Raw genomic sequence first — 20,000 nt, forward strand, 5'->3', positions numbered from 1 at the left:
TGGATTTGCACACTAGTAAAATATAGGCAGGAAGAATAAGCAATTGTCGCTGGCATGAAAACCTTGTGTCTCCGAAGTAGTAATTTTACAGGGGACAGAAAAAAACCTTCTCAACTTTCAATGGAAGTCAATGTAGAAAGATTTTATTCCATGTCTTTTTGGAGCATTTCACACATGAAGTTCTGAGACAATATAAACATCAACTGCCAGATTTATATTATGTCACAAAGTGGCAGAAATATACCAGAGATTTTGGTATGGGCTAAAAGGCTTACAGCTCCAATCTGTAATCAGGCTCTGCTGCATTTGAACCCTGATGGTCATACAGCTCTCTGTTCTTTACTTGCTTGCTCACACTGCTTGTTATTAGGACACAGTAGTAGATCATTATTGAGATTGTTCTTTTTGACTGCCTCGATACCCCTGGCTTGATACCCCTGGCTCGATACCCATGGCTTGTTACACTTGGCTAGTAATTTTTTAGCAGCTTTCTGGCCATTGCTAGGCCTGGCTGATTCACTGAGATACATTTGGACTTACTGATAGAAGGCCTGTTGGCTAATTACTTTGCGAGGTTGAAGCTAACAGTGATATCATGATTATTATTAGAAATAATTCTGACATTTACAGGTGAGTGCCCCAAAGGCTCATAACTCCAAGTAGGGTTGCAAAATTGCAAAAGTTGGGACATTTACCATGGGAATTTAGAGGAATTAACAGGAACTAATGGGAATATATTGGGAATATTCAAAGCTAAAGGTTAGAAACTTACATATAGTTGGTAAAAAATATACTAAATCTTGGCTAAAATAATTAGATCTGATAACAAAATAGTTAAATAACAAAGCCACTTCTCAATCCCAGGTATGAATTAGGATAGTGTATGATATAGTTCCTTTAAATTATCCAATATTTTCTATTAATTCAATTAAATTTCCATACATTTCCATAAGTTCCCAAAATTTCCATGGACGTTTACATTTTGGAATATTAAAAGAAAAGATAAACAATCTCCAGCTAAAGTTCCCATGGAAAGTTACCGGTCATTTACTGGACATTTATCTGAAATTACCCACTCTATTTCAAACCTAACTCTAGGTACTTTGTTAACTTGAATATTCTAAAGAAAAATCACTAATTAAAAAGCGTTTCCCAAAACCTCTGTGACGAAAGTACTATGTGAACTCGCTAGCAAATTAAAATGCTTGAAATCAGTTTACCAAAGTTTTAGCTTCACAAATGTTGTGGAATGTATAAATAAAATAATCAAAATTGACTTGTTTTTTGTTAATTGGTCCATTGTTCGTTAAGACTTGCAATTTGACTCACAATTTGAACCAGAGTCCAAAGAACAGTTTAACGGCTGATAAGCAAAGGATCAGTTTACTTTCACTGTTCTTATTGTTTATCCAGTCTTACTCTCTCTCGTTCTCTTGAGCCATACACTGACCAGACACTTCATTAAAACCACCTTCTTGTTTCTACACTTACTGTCCTTAGTATCAGCTCCGCTTACCTACCATACAGGAGCACTTTGTAAATCTATCATTACAGACTGTAGTCCATCTGTTTCTCTACATACTTTGCTTGTTAACCTCCTTTCACCTTTCTTTAATGGTCAGGACCCCACAGGACCACCGCAGAGCAGCTATTATTTAGGTGGTGGGTCATTCTCAGCACTGCAGTGACACTGACATGGCGGTGGTGTGTTAGTGTGTGTTGTGCTGCTGGTACGAGTAAATCTATTTACTCCTACCTAGTTGGTCCACCTTGTAGATGGAAAGTCCGATACAGAAGCACATGTGTTGCTGCACAGTTTGTGTTGGACATCCTCTAGTCCTTCATCAGTGGTCATAGGACGCTGCCCACAGGACACTGCTGGCTGGATATTTCTGGTTGGTGGATTATTCTCAGTCCAGCAGTGACGAGGTGGTTAAACACTCCAGCAGCATTGCTGTGTCTGATCCTCTCATACCAGCGCAACACCAGGTGCTGATCACTGAATAAGAGGGTGAAAGGAATGCTAAGACAGTATGTAGAGAAACAGATGGACTACAGTCTGTAATTATAGATCAACACAGGGCTCCAATATGGTCAGTGGGGCTGATATAATAGACAATGAGTGCAAAAACAAAGAGGTAGTTTTAATGAATTGGCCAGTCAGTGTATATATTGTGTATATGTACTCTCTCTCTCTCCTTTTCTGTCTTTGTCTCTCTCAACCCTCTCCCTGTGATCTGTCTGCTCAAACTTTTGTGTTATGACTTTCAGACACACCGTGAGTGTGTGTTGATAAGGACCATTTAGACAGGTGTGTGTGCATGTGTGTGTGTGTTGTTGTAGGTATTACTGCATGTGTGTGGTCACGCTTACATCAACCACTTTGTACTTGTACCTGCACACTTCATTAGTGATGAATACAGAGGCTGTCACTTGCACCTGAAAGGCTGTGGGTGTGTTTGAGTGTTCGTTCAGTGGAGTTATTTATGGATTTAGTGGTTGTGTGTGTGTTTATACCTGCAGTCAGAAGCACATCACTACTGTTGCCATTGATTTGTTGATTAATTAAGTGAAAAAGAGGACGGAAATGTGGACACACGCACATGTTTAGTTCTATTTTATGCTTTCTAAGAAATATTATAGAAAATACAATTTTCTGTGGGAAATATGTGCGTTGTTAAAGTATCAATTAACAAATACCAATCACTCCACAATCCACACATTAGCAAACCTAAGCTGCAAAACAGCTTAACCATGTGATGATGTGTGTTATTGTGAAAAACATCATCGCTGCAATTTGGTCGCAGACGCGAGCCGAAGCTGAGTGCCATAAATGATCACAGCTGATACTCCCTCTCGTGTTCTATTACTTTTGTACAACAATATTTCCAAAATAAAACATAAAATGAATCAAAGAAGCCCCAGATTTCCTTCTGAATATGCTTTAATACTGTAAGTATAGGTTCTTCCTCCAAAAAGTAGTTCCACAACTACTTGCTGTGCAACGGTAACAATTCCAAAACTCCAGGACAGATTAAGTGGAGGTTCGTTAAACCTTCTGTTGAGTCCTTTTCCATGCAGTCTAAGATAACTGTTGATACTATCTATAAGGCTTAACCTTTGTGGTACCACGGAGAGTGGGAGACCACAGAGACCATGGAGAGTGGGAGTAGGAATATGAATGGAAGTTCACATAATGCTCAACATGGTGTCTGTTTACAGATGCTGCACGGAGGACGGTCGACGTACTAGTGCCCCGCAAATGTTCCAAACTGGTCATGAGGTTTTTGACAGATTTAATCAGTTGGGGTACAAACAGGTGGGGAACAAACAAAAAACAAGCCCACTGTTGTTGCAAATTTCAGATTCAAGTGAAAGGGAGAGCAAGCAAACCTGGATGAAGCAGTGTACTAAATATACCTAAAAACATTTGAAAACACTCCTAAGATCATTCACTCAACTTCGTGCTCTCAGGTATGAGGGTTTACTATCTGAACAGGTGTGATTTGAGCCTTAGTTAGCTGTACGTTCCTGGCTACACAGAAATGTCAATAGAACCATTGGTTCTTTGGTGATTTGGATGGGCTGCTGTCGAGTCCAACTGCCTTTACCTTGAGCAGATAATCACTTGTTTTATTCCCGGTTCGGCTGTTTCCCTAATAAATGCAGCTGTGTTGCAGAATGTTTTGCCACTCAGTCAGACTTCCAGCGGTAACATGGCACCAGTCGGCTAAAGTGACAAATCCTTGAACTGGCCAAAGAACTGTTTCAACATAACCCTTTAAGTTCTTTGGGTTGCCTTTACCAAAGAACCTTGGAAGAAACTCTTTTTTTTAAAAATACTGTATATCCAACACACACACACACACACACACACACACACACACACAAACAGTATTCAAATGACTTGCTTTTATGCTCATCCCTTTGGTATATGCTACTTTTGGAAATAATATTCTAAGCAAGCGTGTGTGTGTGTGTCTGAATGTGAGTCTGTAACTATATGTCCCTCAGTGTGTCCCTCACACTGCATTTTTAATAAATTTTAGAGATCAACTTATTTTCTTGCGAAACATGCATTATTAACATCATCATTATTAAAATTAGAAACCTTACACACAGACACACACACACACACACACACACACACACAAACATAGTTGTCCCAGAACACATTCCATTATTCAAAGTTCAGTTGGACTACTTACTGTCCCAAGTGTTCCCTGGTACACCCTGTCATCTCTATTCCACTACACACTTGCACACACACACACACACACACACGTACACACAAACATGTACATACACAGACACACAGGAATGCTCAAGAATATACATATTTTTTCCCACACAGGGAAGTAAATGCTGTGAAGGTTACTGCAGATGCATATCCAAACACACATACACACTCACTCGGGCGCAGAATATTTCATGCTAATGCAGCTACCAGGCAAACATCTGTTTTAACTATGTACCAAAGCAGCTGCTCAGGCCAAACTTACCGAGAAGGACAGAGAGAGAGAGAAAGGGACACATGCTAAAAGGACAGATTAATAAGCGAGATGAAGTTAAAACTAAGTGTGTTGTGTGCTTCTGTAGATTTACAGGAAGTTGTATGTGGGCCGAGTTAGCATTGACATTAGCAGCGAGAGCAGCAGCAGAGAAAAATGAAAGAATGGTGGATTCAGAAAAGAGAGTTATGAGGCTAATGTAGCTAACAAGTAACAGAAGCCTAAAGCCACCAGCTTAGCTTTGTGCCAATGACTGTAGGAAACATGGAGAGCGCCATGTCTCTAAAAAGTGAAGTCACCACAGGTCAAGTACATCTGCTGGTTGGTGTGTTTAGCTCTGATGTGTTTAGCTCCGCCCATTCCTATATGTTTCAATGACAAAACAGCCTGTTTTCCATTTCATTTTTTCTCTCTAAACTGTCTTTCCATCTGTGTCCAATTCCAGCAGTTCCACCTGAAATCCCGTAAGAATAAAAATGTGCCACTTTTACCACAGCAAAAACTAACTGCTGGAATTGGACACTGAAGATGGGTTACACTCAGAAACATTCAGAAATTAAGTGATTGACAGCCCTGGCTTTACATGTACTGCAATTTTACTGTTGAGACATTCCACTTACTGGATCTCTGGACAGTGATTCTGCACTGTATGCTCAATGAAGGCGGTCTGTGACACGCTTGGTCTGGGAGAAGGGGGTGGGTCCACCATATAAGAGGGCAAATACTACTACGCAGACTCCCGTCAAAACCTTTTGGAAAGTCAGGTTGCAAGTTTGACAACATGGATAACAGCTTTGGCTTCATTTGTATAGAAGAGATGGGAATAGAATCATGGCCTCCATGCAAATACCTAAATCATCACTCAAAAGACATGATTTAATAAAACCATTTGCACATCACACTTCAGTCCAAATGAGCTCTAACGTACCTTACACATAATGCCACATCACCCACCTGAGAAGACATGATACCAGACTATTTCCTAAGTGGAAACTACTGGTTTCAAGTTGGCGGCTACTACTGTTTCATATATTCTATAATTATATATTCATATATATATATACAGTATATCTCATGAAAATACTATTTGGGAGGAGGAAAATACCAGAAGCCCCTCCTTCCAATCTGACATCCTATAAATTCCATCTCTACCTTGTTCATATGTCTTTGACAAGTCTTTGCAACCCTCCACCACCCCATTACCCCCTTTTTTACTCTGTCAACTCTCATTCCTGGTTTCACTTACAATAGAGGGGGGACTGGTTTGCTACCACAAGCAGAAGCCACCTGAACTTTAGAGCCCCCCCAAATCATCACACGCTGAAGGCATGGTCTGAACTAACAAGCAGTACAATCTGTGATGGCATGGGATTAAAATCACATGATGTCTCAAATGTCTAATTGTAGGTTAGGGTGGAGCAATCTTCAAAACAGCCTTAATGCATAAATGCCCCTTGTTAGGGTAATTTACCCTAGAAAGGTGGGTTATACTGTCTTGCAACAACCAAGCATCTTGGCAACTTTACAGGATGATGGAACAAAAATCTTCTGAACTTTCAATGGAAGTCAATGTAAAAAGATTCAAAAGTTTTCAAAGTCATTTCAAAGCATTTCTATTGGTCCGTTCATTATGAAATGTTGACAAAACATCAAAGAATTGCCAGATTTACATTATGTAAAAAAGTGGAAGAAGAAACTGAAGAAACAAGAAAAATGAAGACACAAGGTTTTTGCATGACGTTTACAATATAATAGTCCTGGGGTATTTTGGGAGATGGACCGCACCTTAACTCCTCCTCATCAGCACTAAATATACCTTCCCCTCTTACCTCACCCTTGTGTTAAACAACGTCGTTATCCACCACCACCCCTTCTTTTTCTTCTTCTTGCTCACCTCAGTTTTTTTGGGGGGGCTGAAGCGTTTCTCCAGGCTCAAGTGTGCAAGTAGACAGATCTGACAGCACTGACAGACATAAAAAATATAAATAGAATAGAATAAATAGGTAAGTATTTTCAAAATAAAAAAAAAGAAAATATTACACATACTAAGATTATTGCACTTGTTTACAGTGATAGTCCTGAGTCCTGATGTTGTGTGTTATCTTCGTGGGTGTTTAGATACCTGATGGCTTGTGGGATGAAGCTCTTATTGAATCTGGCAGTCTTACACCGCACACAGCGGTAGCATTTGCCAGAGGCTGAACAGTCATTGGGCATCTTGAGGGCTCTGATGTATGGAAATGAGGATCTGATGTTTGTCTCTGCCATTCTCACATCTTAAAAGTGCTTAATAACTCATCTCATAGTGCCCCTGAACATTACTTCCTTTAACTAGCACTGCAGTCCCAGAACATATGAGACATGCTGGTTTAGGACTAGAGATGTATAGTAATGAAGTAGAAGTAGAAGTACTTCACGACTGCACTTAAGTACTAAAATGCTGTATCTGTACTCTGGAGTATTATTGTTTTCTCCTACTTCCACTTTTACTTTGCTACATATTTTGGATGAATTTAATGTGCTGCATTTTATGTTCTGCATCATTATTCGTTACAATAAAAAAATGGTATGAATCATTTTAAACCCACATTATCACCGCCAAAGCACTAGAAGGCGCTGTCACTGGGTTTGATGAAGCCGCCTCAACGTTGAGCAGAATGAGCGATCAAGCCGCGAGCGTGCATGCAGTCATTCTTCCTTTTACTCCGCTGCTGCAGTGAAGACACTAACACTAGAGCTTTGTTAGTTTATTCGGAGATGGAAGAACCACCAGAAGACCACCACCTTTAAATATTGTATGTGGTCGAATGGCCTGAGATCTTTTAGTTGTAGTTTAGTTTACAGAGTGTGAAGCTCAGTGTTTTACGATGCTCTCCTCAATTGTTTTTACATATGAAACACTTGAATGTGTCAGGTTCTGTTTAGCCTTTCTTTTGGGCGAGTTTGTTTAGAGAGTTAATTGAAGACTCTATGTACATGAACTCTGTCTCGTACATTCCTGTCCTTGTACTACAGCCAAAGGAATTGTGACAGTTCTTAAATCTAAAAATTGGAAATAATATAAACAATGATATTCAAACTTTTAACAGTTTTCTGTAATAACTACATAACAATACTTTTACTTTCAGTACTTAAATAGTATATTGTAGAAGTAACTACTTCCACTTGTATGCATGGTGCTTAAAGAACACTTCTACTCAAGCCACTTTTTTGTTAGAGCACTTGTACTTTTACTCAAGTCTGGGTCGCTAGTTTCTCTTTTTAGAACCTCCATGTATCACTCACTCGAGTTGCAGCACTCATCATAATACACAGATCTGATTGACTGAGTAGCGTCATGTTTGATATTTACCTCATTTTAACTCAAGCGGTCTGTGAATTGCCCTGGGCGGCTAAACCGATACAGTAAAGGCTAGAAGAGTTGCGCTGGTTAAATTAAACACTTAAATAAAAAGTTCTCATTTATAGTTTATTGTTTATAGGTCCAGGCTGCATAGGGCAGTGGACCCGGCCCATCTGAAATGCCTATATTTGACTCCAAGAGGCTCATTAGTCTTGCAGATACGATCATTGCATTAGCATTTACCTTAATTAATGATAATGTTTCAATTCTATGAGCACGGTCAAATTCTAAGAGCTATGGTAGCTTTAGCATTGAGTTCACGTCAGTTTGTGTATATTTGCAGGCTTTCCTGAGGCTGAAGTTAAATGATTGAAATACAACACAAACTCTTCTGCAGTGCTTGTCTTACCTCTGAACACATCTGCCAGTTTGTTAGCCCCGTAACATTACATACTTTTCACTGAGGCCTATAACATGTTCTTGCCCCAATAAGAATAACTCTACGCTATTTTAGAAAAGTGGGTGATGATTTAGGCATAATGCCATGAAGCTCCCATTACTTGACCTGCTGGACCACACTTTTCTACTCCATTAGTGGGACTGGAGGATGATGGCTGAGTCATGGTGCTCGCTTTGGTTGAGGTTTTTAACATCTGTGTGTGTGTGTGCGTGTTAGCTTTCAAGTAACTTTCTTCGAGGTTTCAAAGGTTTACTTTCAAGTGCTATTTGAGTGTGTGAGCTTGTGCGTGTGCGCATTTGCATGCTGACAATGCATTTTTACTACCACACCAGGATCCCTATGGAGGACATTAAAAGCAGGCTGAGTTTCTGAGAGAGATGAAAAGAGTAGGGTGGAGTGTGGTCTAGCATGTGAAAGAGAAATAAAGAGTTGGAGGAGAGAAAGTTGAGGGAATGATAAAAGATACTGAAGAGTTGATGGATAATAAGACTATAGGATAATGAGATTCCTTTGTCTGATAAGGAATATAGATTTTATGCAGTCCTTTTTTCCTATTTTTCCATATTATTGCATTGAAATCGAAATAAACTTTTTTTTTAAAGTGCTTTGCTATTTACTCAGAAAAATACGCCTTCGCTAGATTGTATAGACTAGGATCCAAAGATACCTCTTAAGTCTACATACTACAAAACACAAAAGTCAACATGGAGGCCATAATACTAATAAAGTATTTTTCAGATTTTCCAGATTTTAACCCAATTTTCATCTCAACATGATACAACCATTGCTGGAACGATGAAGGCTAGCATGTGCTTCCTCTGAGTCTGAGCCAGGTCTGCTGCATGAGCTAAAAAACACCCACCTAGCACTGAACTTGGAAACCAGGAGAAAAGGGGACCATCTAATCCACCCAGAGAAAGCTAGACCATTGTGGTGTCTGGGACTACTGGCCATGGATGGCTGTGGCATCACCAGAATCAGCATCCTGATGATTAGACCATCACTAAGATGGCTGCTGAGTTTTATTTTCAACATTGCAACATACAAAAAGTATGGTTTTAAACAAAAGCCAACATCTCAGTGTCTCCAAAAAATGTAAATATATTACAGTGGCACTGCATTAGAGTCTCCTGGTAGAACGTTTGCTAGAGCCTTCATATCTTTCTGGGATAGAAGAACACTTTTTTGTATTCCTGCTAAAATTCATAAACCTTCATTAGATGTGTTTTAAAGACTAAGGCTAAAACAAACACTGTTTACATTCATGCAGACTAATGTATTCCTATATTGTGTGATTTTGTGGGGACAAGCAAATCCTTTAGTCCTCCAAGGCTTTATTATACGCATAATAAAATTGTACTCGACTCAAAATAAGCTGCAAAGTTCCAGTCATAGGGAAACAAATACTGTGATATATTGTGAAACCGTCTGAATTGTGATAAAATTACTGGAATAAACATTTTTGGCCATATCCCTCAGCCCTATTCGGGAGCATTGCATGTAATAGGGGAGCGTTCAAATTGAGGAGGAAAATTGGGTAAAATAAAAAAAAGATGGAAACGGCCTCAAACAAGCAAAAAACATTTCTTATTCATATTAATACATCACATCTATCTCTCTTCTCATCTCTTATTCCGGTACTCTTCTCTTTCCATCCTTGCTGTTCTGTAAGTATGCATGTTATAATCAAAGACTCTTTAATCTTTCAGGTAATGAAAATGTCCACACACACACACACACACACACACACACGTTGATACCTCACAAGTGGGTAACAGATAAGGATGAAGTAGCATATAAAATGGAGTAGGTAGACATGTGCTTAAAGTAATTGAGGGAAAAACCCAAAGACGAGACAGGATGGAGATGGAGGAAAGAACAAAAATATAGTTTGGAGAAAAACACTTACAACATAAGAAATTACAAATCCTCTAAAGACATAAAAGGTTGTGTGTGTCTGTGTGTGGTGCATCCAGGAGTTTACTAGACTTTTCAATTAATGGCAAAGCGACTATGATGTCAGTAATTTGTGTTTTGGAGGATATTAATTCCCTCCACTCCACCACTAACACAAACCAGAAACTTAAACTCCTTAATAAGAACCTTTAAATACAGTGACCTTTATTGCTGTCCACTGGTTCGTACAGATCACTCATCTGTACCATCTAAACACCCCATTTCTTTAAGGTCTACAAATGAATGCTCCTACCACATTCTCTAAAATATAGCCCTTCTTGTTCTCTTTTTGAGTCTTTAGTAGTACTTATTTCAACACAAAAATCAAAACCACACCCACTTTCTGAAAGCCTGTAAATCAGAAAGCAAAGCAGACCCAATCATGTCTCAAAAGCACATTTAGAGGCCTTAAATCATTTCAAATGGGTTGACCCATAATCAAATTCACATGAGGGGATTTTTTGCCTTGGCATTTTAAATTTCAGGCATTTTTGCCCCAAGCTCTTATTCACTTCTGGATCTGTTGAGGGTTCACTTATGAAGAGCTCTTCCTGCCATGTCCGGCTCAGGAAGAGGCTACTCAGTGTCCAGAACTATCCATTTTTCAATTGTGGCTAGGACAGCCAAGCATTGAAGAAAAAAAAAACAGTCAAAAATCCCACTTAACCTTTAGACTTTAGAGTTTCCAGTTTGAAATGCTACACTAGCAGGCTGTTGCAGCTAATTTGAACCGACTAAGGATTTTCTACCCGCTAATGTGAACATCATGCCAAAAAACTTGACTTTATCTGTCCCTCCATTGCAAGCTTTTACATTTGAAATAAATAACATATCCTAAACTGTGGTTATTTTGACCGAAACATAGTTGTGTGCGCTTTCCTCTTTGACCTTTTTGGAAAATCTGCATAATTCAGTGGTTGAGCCGTAAAACAAAGCAATTCAGAAAGTGTGAAATGGTTAATTGTAGAAAAATGGATACGCTCTTTAAGGTGACGGTAAGAGGAACCAGTGGTCACAATGCCTAAAGCAAAATATAGGCCCATTGTCTACTCCATATAATCACCAGTAAACCCACGTCTTGCTGTGTTATATGTCATAATGATGTCATAAATTAAATAAACTTTCAGTCCAAAACTTTCTCGATGTAAACAATTCCTCAGACATCAGGCAGTGTATTCATAACCATTTCATATAGTAGCTTTCTGTGGTGTAGCATTGACAGGCATTGGACTTCAAATGTTTGGTTCTATTCCCCACCACTGTGAACAATTCTGAACAACTCAGATTTTTCCTACCAAACCACCAGTTTAACTATCCAGGCATTTTGCTATAGCTGGATTTCCCCTTTAAAGCAGCATTTTGCAAAAATGTGTATTTTTGCTTGTGGGCTCCCCCTATAGCTGTGGAGTGTAATTCATGTTTACTCCACTGCTGTAAATACAATCCATGCTATGAGTGCCCCCTTAAGCTATGAGCAGCTATAAACCTGCATTTGTTAACAAGCTGCGAACTGCAGCAGAACTGGCATCTGAAGTAACAGAACATGTCATATTCCATGTTGTCTTGGGTTGTGCAGCATTATGCAGATTTCCAGAGAGGTCTTGTGCAGTTCCATCAAAGTTCTGTAGTGCAGTAGCAGCTTTCCAGTCCAGAGTGGCAGTCAGCAGAGCATCATGATGATCCTGAAACTGTTGTTTTAGGATAAAATTGCTACATAATGTTACATAAAGTTGATGTTTGCCAACGTTCTATAGATCTTGTCCAACCGTACACCAGTTGTTGTGGAAGGGCACATTTGTGGGTGGAGCATGAAAAGGTTTATTGTACAGAGTCTCAAAAAAACGCAGGCCTTTGGATATAGCCTCTCTCCAGATCAGAAACAGTCCAAAGCATTCGCAAATCACGTCCAGGCCGTGCTGTGTTTTCCTCATTCCTGTGTCCTCAAAAGAATGACTTTGAGTCATTCTCTTCATTTGGTGGTTGTTGGTTGAAACGGGCATTCCAGCTGATTCACTGTGTGTGTGTTTTGTGTGTAGCTGCCTCCAAAGCCCAGACACAAAGACTTGAAGGGGTTCTGATGCTTTGCCTCTAAAATCATTATCAGATGGGGGGCAGGGACTTGGCCTGCAATTAGAAGGGGCAGAGGCCCACACACGAGACAGGTAAGTGTGTATGTGTGTTTGTAGGGGGAAATCCCAGACACTTTAGGCAGTGTACTTAAATTAGAGACGACATGTTAAACAGGGAAGTCCCTTTCTTCATGTTAGTCAATAAATCTGGTGCAAGAGTGTGTGTGTGTGTGTGTATGTGTGTGCATAAAAGAGGAGTAGGATTATGCTGCATTAGCAGAACACTTTCTCCTTCAAATTAAAGCCATCTTTGATTTTTCATCCTTTATTCTCTCCTCTTCTCTCTCCCAATCATCCTCCCTCCTGCTGCTTCTTACTCTTCCATCACGCCGGAGGTACATTGAGTGTGTAAGAATGTGTGTGAGGGGACTTGATTTGATAACACATATCTGTGGCACCATCATTCACTGACACAGTGTTGTCTCTTTTGTTTTTTTCTTATGCACAAACTACAGCCACAACACAATAATCAAACTCAACCAGATAAACTATTCGTCCAAATGTTTGTGGACAGCCCTTCTATTGAATGCATTTAGCTACTTTAACCTCTTGAACAGCCTTTGGCCCGCCAACAGGCACACAGTGTTATTACAAACCTCTGTTACTGTAGCCTCACCAGTTTCTACCCTGTAGTTACAGAGTAATACACTTTAGTGTGTAGTAAGCACTGAGCTGTGGAGCAGTGGAACTGTGCTTTCTGGAATGATGGTGGTGGAGGTGGGGATGAGGTGGGGTGGTGATTATTCAACATCCTGACCTCACTAATGCTCTTGTTGCTGAACGCAATCAAATCCTCACAGCAATGCTCCAAAATGTAGTAAAAAGCCTTCTTCTCTGGACAGTAGAGACAACTACTCCGACAAACTCAGGATAAGCTTTTTTTAATATCCTTGATTTCGGAAGAAACGATGAATGGGCAGGTGTCCCAATACTTTTGTCCGCGTTGTGTATCTTATTCCAGATATTACAGCAGTTTTTCTCATTGTTTTAAAAACAAGCCTTCAAGGATGGCAACACACAGATAACACTCTCACCCAAACACTCCCGGTAACCTTGTGTGGGGTGTGTGTGTGTGTGTGTGTGTGTGTGTGTGCATCTGACTGTCAACACTCTAAAGTGCTGAATGCTTTATGCTGCTCTTTTGGCATTTTTTCTAGAATTGTTGCAGGGTGGCTTTGTATGACCACACACACGCGCACACACACATACACACACACAGTGTGAAATGACAAGGTCAGAAAGGCGTGACTAAGGTCAAAGGCTGTTTTAGCAGGAACAATACTGACTAGACAGACATGGGTAAATCAGGGCAGATGGATCCACACTGACTCACACACTCAAACACTTTCTCACACACACACACATACATGCATGCAAACATGTCTAATGACTTAATGTTTTGATTTTTAATCAGTTTAAATATTGAAATTTAACTTTATGGATCATAATTCTAACGTGATTATTGATGTTTCACACACTCTTCAAAATAAAGGAGCTTTAAAAGGTTCTTTGAGTGATGCCATAGAAGAAGCCATGTTTGTAATAGAGATGTGTGAATGTGAAGAACTTGACTCAGATGATCACACTCAAACATCTCTACAAACTTGCTACTTTGTGGTTCTCCTATGGCGTCGTTAAAAGAACCATTTGAAGCACCTTTATTTTGAAGAGTGCAGTTCTCAGTTATTTTGCATTCTTAGCTACGGCTCTGTTCATCGATCTCAACTTCTTACTGTTCTTACACGTCCTACAAAAGCTGTAATCTTGGAAGTTGAGCATGGGTATTATCATATTAGTTTATTTAATTATTTGTGTTTATTCATCACTACATTCATCACTACATTATATCTATATATATTTATTTTACTTTGATTTAGTTATTTAGAAAAATGTGAATCCAGACTTTTGAAAGGCAGTTTCTTAGACAGTGTATTAGTGTGTAGGGTGGTGTTTGGCCACAAGGTCTCCAGCACTCGGTCAGTAATGCTGGTTGGAGAGGTACAGCGAGTGAGAGAGAGAGAGAGAGAGAGATGAGTAAAGCTTTCTGATTCCCCCCTCTAATGAGGGCAGAGATGAGGAGAGGTATGAGGAGTGTGTGATTACAGAGGGGGGGTGTCTGTAACTCAGAAGCCATGGTATGCGATTAGTGATTAAAGAGATAAAATGGCCTCTGTTAGTGTGTGTGTGTGTGTGTGTGTGTGTCTCTCATGGACAGATGATCTGAGAAGGCTTTTGCGGAACCTCAGACATTCTGTCTATCAGAGAGAGAGAGAGAGAGAGAGAGAGAGAGAAAGAGAGAGAGAGAGAGAGAGAGAGAGAGAGAGAGAGAGAGAGAGAGAGAAAGGGATGTATGTAGCATATCCACCCTAAAATGACAGCTTCAGAATCACTGTGATGGTCCACTGACTGTAACAGGGAGAGTAGTGTCTCTGTCTGTCACTGCTACCCTGGTCTCCGCACACTACTGACTGCACTATGTAACTTCAGTAGAGCAGGCAGGACAGCGCTCATGGCTACAGTGTACCGCTGTATAACCACATGTGTACCACCTCAGTCCGCATGCTTCTATCACCTTCAGTGATGATTCTGTATCTCTCAGCTTGTCCAGAAATGCATGTGTAATGTACTGTATGTCCTTTAGAGGTGGTTTAAAGTGTGAATCACACTTCCTGCCTGTAGGGGGAGCCCAAGAGCTAGAAATGCTGGTTCGCACATATTGCTGCTTTAATTGGTAAGAATGTTGTTTCCTCCTCCAACTCTTCCATAAAGCTTCATTTTAATGACTTTGCACTTTTCTCAGTATTGTACTGTTTAAATGATCGAAAGGCAGCTCACAAATGAGTAACTCAGTGTCAGTTATGTACGGTATTGGCCACATCTCACATTTTTTGAGGTATGTTTATTTTATTTAGGCCAAAAGTGCAATAAAAGAGGGGTCGAGAGCACTAAAACCTCAGTTGTGATTAAAGCAGGATGCTGGATGTACTAATGCTGGATCTACCATTACTGATACTGTTATTTCATGTCTCATTTAGTTTTTTTGGAACAGTCTTTTATTATTTCACCAACATAAGTATGGGCTTAGGCTGCTCCTCCCACCTGTGATGTTCACAGTGGACAGCAGACAGCTGGCTTCTTCCAACGGTGTAAAAAAAGAAAACCTAAGTTTACAGTAAAGTTAACAGTAATGGAAATAATCACGGAGCATGAATCACACAAGCTTTTCCTTGCAGAAGTGTAAATATAGAAGGACGTGTGTGTGTGGGGGGGGGATTGAGGTACATTTTGGGGTGGTCAGGGCCTTTGTGAACTCCACAGCTTGAATCCTGAATTGTGATTGGCTACTCCACCTGTGCCATTCAAGCTCTTATTATCCTCAAATACTGACAGTGTGTGAATGTGCATGTGTGTATGTAAGTGTGTATACTGGTTTTCCTTTTTTTGTGAGTCCTCTTTTACTGGTTATATGTGTGTGTGTGTGTGTGTGTGTGTGTGTGTGTGTGTGTGTGTGTGTGTGTGAAGTGGTTAAGGAGGATTTAACATGGTCATGTCAACTTACAACATGTATGTGGAGGAGGGATAATTCACATGCATTCATGTGTGTGTGTGTGTGTGTGTGTGTGTGTGTGCACATGCAGTGTATAAGAAACGTGTACATTATCCACTGGTGACATCACTGGGTGTTCACACCAAAAAACAGGTTATGATCCTAGTATCGTGTAATGTGGCTTCTGACACACACATACATTAACACACACACAAAGGCATATATGAATGATTAAGAGGTGGTGTCATTGTGTGTCGTACCATCACCGAATGATTCACATGTGATTAAGAGAAATGAAAGTAGAAGTGAATCCCAACAGACTGTTCCTGGATCAGTCTTTAGGAAGTACAATGCAGTGTATTACCACAGGCAGTTCTTCAGATCTGGTGACTGGGAGAACCACTGAAGAACACTGAACTCATCGTCATGTTCAGGAAACCAGTTGGAGATGACTTGTGCTTTGTGACATGGGGAGTTATCACGCTGGAAGTAGCTGTTAGAGAATAGGTCAGTTGTGGCCACGATGGTCAGCAGCAATACTCAAACAGACTGTGACATTCAGGCGATGATTGAATGGTATTAACAGGCCCAAAATATGCCATGAAAACTTTCCCCACACCATTACACCACCTCCACCAGCCTGGACTGGTTGGGTTCATGGAATCATGCTGTTGATGCCATCTGTGTACCTCAGTAGATATAGAGATTTATCAGACCAGGCTTCAGGCTTCTATGCTGTCCAGAATTAGTAAACCTGTGCCCACAGCAGCCTCAGCTTTCTGGTCTTGGCTGACAGAAGTAAAACCCGATGTGACCTTCTGCTGTTGGAGCTTATACGTCTCAAGGTTGCACATTAAGTGGTTATCTATGTTACTGTAGTCTCTCTGTCAGCTCCAACCAGTTTGACCGTTCGCCATTGACCTCTCTCATCGACAAGGCATTTCCGTCTGCAGCTTACTGGTTTACACCGCTCCGAGTAATCTCTAGAGGCTGTTACACTGAAAATCCCAGCATATCAGCAGTTCTGGAAATACTCAAACCAGCCCGTCTGGCACCAACAATCATACCACACTCAAAATACCACCTTTAGCTGCATGATTCTATACATTGCACTGCTGACACACAATTGGCTGATTAGAGAATTGGATGAGAAGGTGTACAGGTTTTCCTAATAAAGTGCTCAAAGTGTGTGTGTGTTGTTGCATGCACATATCTGTGAGGAAGTGAGTGTGTGTCTGAACTCAGCTTGAGAATGCAATGCAGTACATAAATGATTAACCTGGTGTTCAATTCAAATGTGAAACACACCCAATAAACACACCTCTCCGAGCCTAATGACACAACACACACGCACACAAACACGCGCCATACACCCTAATGGGTGATTTTTAATGTACTGTTTTCGCGATGTCACAAAAGTCAATTCATACTTCCACATTTTAGCAGTTTTGTGAACTCTGTCAGACTGGTTATAAGGATATAAGAAGTGTTTCAATCAGACCAAGCAGAACAAAGACAGTTTATATATATACTATATACTTATATATATATCAGTTGCAGCTTCTCTGTTTAACATTTTCTTCATTCCTGTGTAAAGTAGTTCTTACACCAAGCATTATAAATAAATAAATAAATAAATAATAATAATAATAATAATAATAATAATAATAATAATAATAATTATTATTATTATTATTATTATTATTATTATTATCATTAGAGGTCTAAGCACCCCTAATGAGCAGCTATCCCTCCCACCCCCTCTAACTCCACACTGGCTGATTAAGAATACCAGGACCAAAGTTTTAAATGCTGTACTACACCTAATGTGGCTTCTGTTTCAGGAATGGTCCAATACTGACACATTCAGCCTCATTAATACATGCTTGGACCCACTTGCAGCTATATTTATTATTATTATTATTATTGTTATTATTGTTGTTGCGGTTGATTTCTTTTTTTCATATTAGTACACCCCAGCAGAAAGAAAGAGAGTGAGAGAGAGAGAGAGAGAGAGAGAGAGAGAGAGAGAGAGAGAGATCTGCAGATACAACTGGAGTCTTTCACTTCTGACCAGTCTCCACCCATAATAGCCTGCCATGGAGGAAGGAGTGGCCGAAAGAGGGAGGGGAGAGAGAGAGAGAGAAAGAGGGTTAGAGGGAGGGAAGGAGAGCAGGAGGACACTGCAATAGCAAGGAAACAGTCAAACAGTGCAAGAACCAAAGTAGAGCTAGAGAGAGAGAGAGAGAGAGAGAGAGAGAGAGAGAGGGAGGGAGATAGTTTCAGACAATAGCTGAGCCTATAGTGAGTAGAGGAGTAGTGATAGAGACTAATATGATCACAGAGAGGAGCGCACTGGGTTGGACCTTTTTGCTCTAGGACGGGATACAGAGAGAGAGAGAGAGAGAGAGAGAGAGAGAGAGAGAGAGAGAGAGAGAGAGAAAAGAAGAATAAGACGTGTTTGCCAGAGGAGTCCTCATATACTGAACTCCTGAGACACACACACACACACACACTCTTTCAGAGAGAGCTTTCTCCCCTTGCAGCTGCGGAGAGAGTGTGTGTGTGAGAGAGAGAGAGAGAGAGAGAGAGAGAGAGAGAGAGAGAGAGGGAGAGCCTGCCGTTCCTCTGGAGTCTACGGGACCATGGCACCTGTCAGAGACGGAGCGGCGCTACGCTGAGTGTGTACACACACACACACACACTGAGAGAGAGAGAGAGAGAGAGAGAGAGAGAGAGAGAGAGAGAGAAGAGAGAGAGAGAACTGGGCAGAAGCAGTACAAAGGTGAGTGAGGATTTAAATAGGTATTTAAAGCTGCCTAGCTGCATTGTGTGTGTGTGTGTGTGTGTGTGTGTGTGTGTGTGTTTCCCATGGGGTGGCTGAGTTGATTTGTAGGTGTTTTCACACTAATCACTGGTAGAGTGTATTGTGTAGTTAATCCAACCTTATTACCCTCCACATCTTGTTATCTGTAAAACACACACACACACACACACACACACACGTACATGATCTTTCTCTGAAACACACTTTCATTTACACATTCTCTCTCATTCTTTCTGTCCATCTCTCTCGCTCTCTCTAAGTGTGTCTCTCTTTCCACTCTCTTTTACACTCTTTCAGTCTCTCTCTCTCTCTCCCTCTCTCTCTCTCTCTCTCTCTCTCTCTCTCTCTCTCTGTCTATTTCTGGCTTTTTTCTGTCTCACTGTCTATCTGTCTCTCTCTGTTTCTGTCTCTCTGTGTCTCCCTCCGTCTGCCTCTCTCTTTCTGTCTCTCTCTCTCTGGCTCTCTTTCTGTCTTTCTGTGTCTCTCTCTCTTTTTCTGTCCATCTGTATGTCTCTCTATTTATGTCTCTGTTTTAGTCTGTCTGTTTCTGTCTCTTTCTGTATCAGTTTGTCTGTCTTTCTGTCTCTGTCTGTCTTTGTCTGTCTCTGTCTTTCTGTCTCTACCTGCTCTCTCTCTCTCTCTCTCTCTCTCTCTCTCTCTCTCTCACACGCTTACTGTCTTTTTCTCTTTTTCTGCCTGTCTCTTTAAGTCAGTCTGTCTTAGTCGGTCTGTCTGTCTCTCTGTCTCTGTCTCTCTCTCTGTCTCTGTCCACTCTTTCTTTTTCTGCCCCTTCCTGCTCTCTCTCTCTCTCTCTCTCTCTCTCTCTCTCTCTCTCTCTCTCTCTCTCTCTTTCAGTCTCTATCTGTCTTTCCATCTCTTTCTATCTACCTCTCTCGCGCGCACTTACTGTACCCACATTATTACAGTGTGGGCAAGTGTGCAGTGTGATGAGGTGTATGGCCTGTGAATTTCAAACTGGTTAAAGATAGTGTGTGTGAGTGTGTGTGTGTCTATGAGCTTGCTGTGTGTATTCTGTGCTTGCTGTGTCCCAGGACATGGCCGGGTTGACTGTGTGGGTATCAGAGAACGAGAGAGAGCGTGCGTGCGTGTGTGCGAGAGAGAGAGCGAGAGGTGTAGTAGATTGAGGATGTGTGTCAGTTTTAGGTCTGAAATATTTACTCCGCTCGGCCGTGCTGAAATATTGACTTTTCTGTCGTTGCTGGAGGG

General features: G+C 40.7%; 1 protein-coding gene across 2 annotated transcripts in view; it reads left to right on the forward strand.

Moving 5' to 3' along the window:
* The first annotated feature begins 18,114 nt into the window (after positions 1-18,114).
* sema3b (sema domain, immunoglobulin domain (Ig), short basic domain, secreted, (semaphorin) 3B) overlaps positions 18,115-20,000 on the forward strand; it is a 59,873-nt gene continuing 57,987 nt past the window's right edge. Inside the window, exon 1 of one of the 2 annotated variants that reach the window (XM_072681574.1) lies at positions 18,115-18,731. The gene's annotated coding sequence lies outside the window, so the exon portion shown is untranslated. The remainder of the gene's footprint in view (positions 18,732-20,000) is intronic. The other variant, XM_072681575.1, reaches the window with a different exon arrangement.

The sequence above is a fragment of the Salminus brasiliensis genome, chromosome 6 (assembly GCF_030463535.1).
Source record: "Salminus brasiliensis chromosome 6, fSalBra1.hap2, whole genome shotgun sequence".
In the NCBI taxonomy this organism is placed as follows: domain Eukaryota; kingdom Metazoa; phylum Chordata; class Actinopteri; order Characiformes; family Bryconidae; genus Salminus; species Salminus brasiliensis.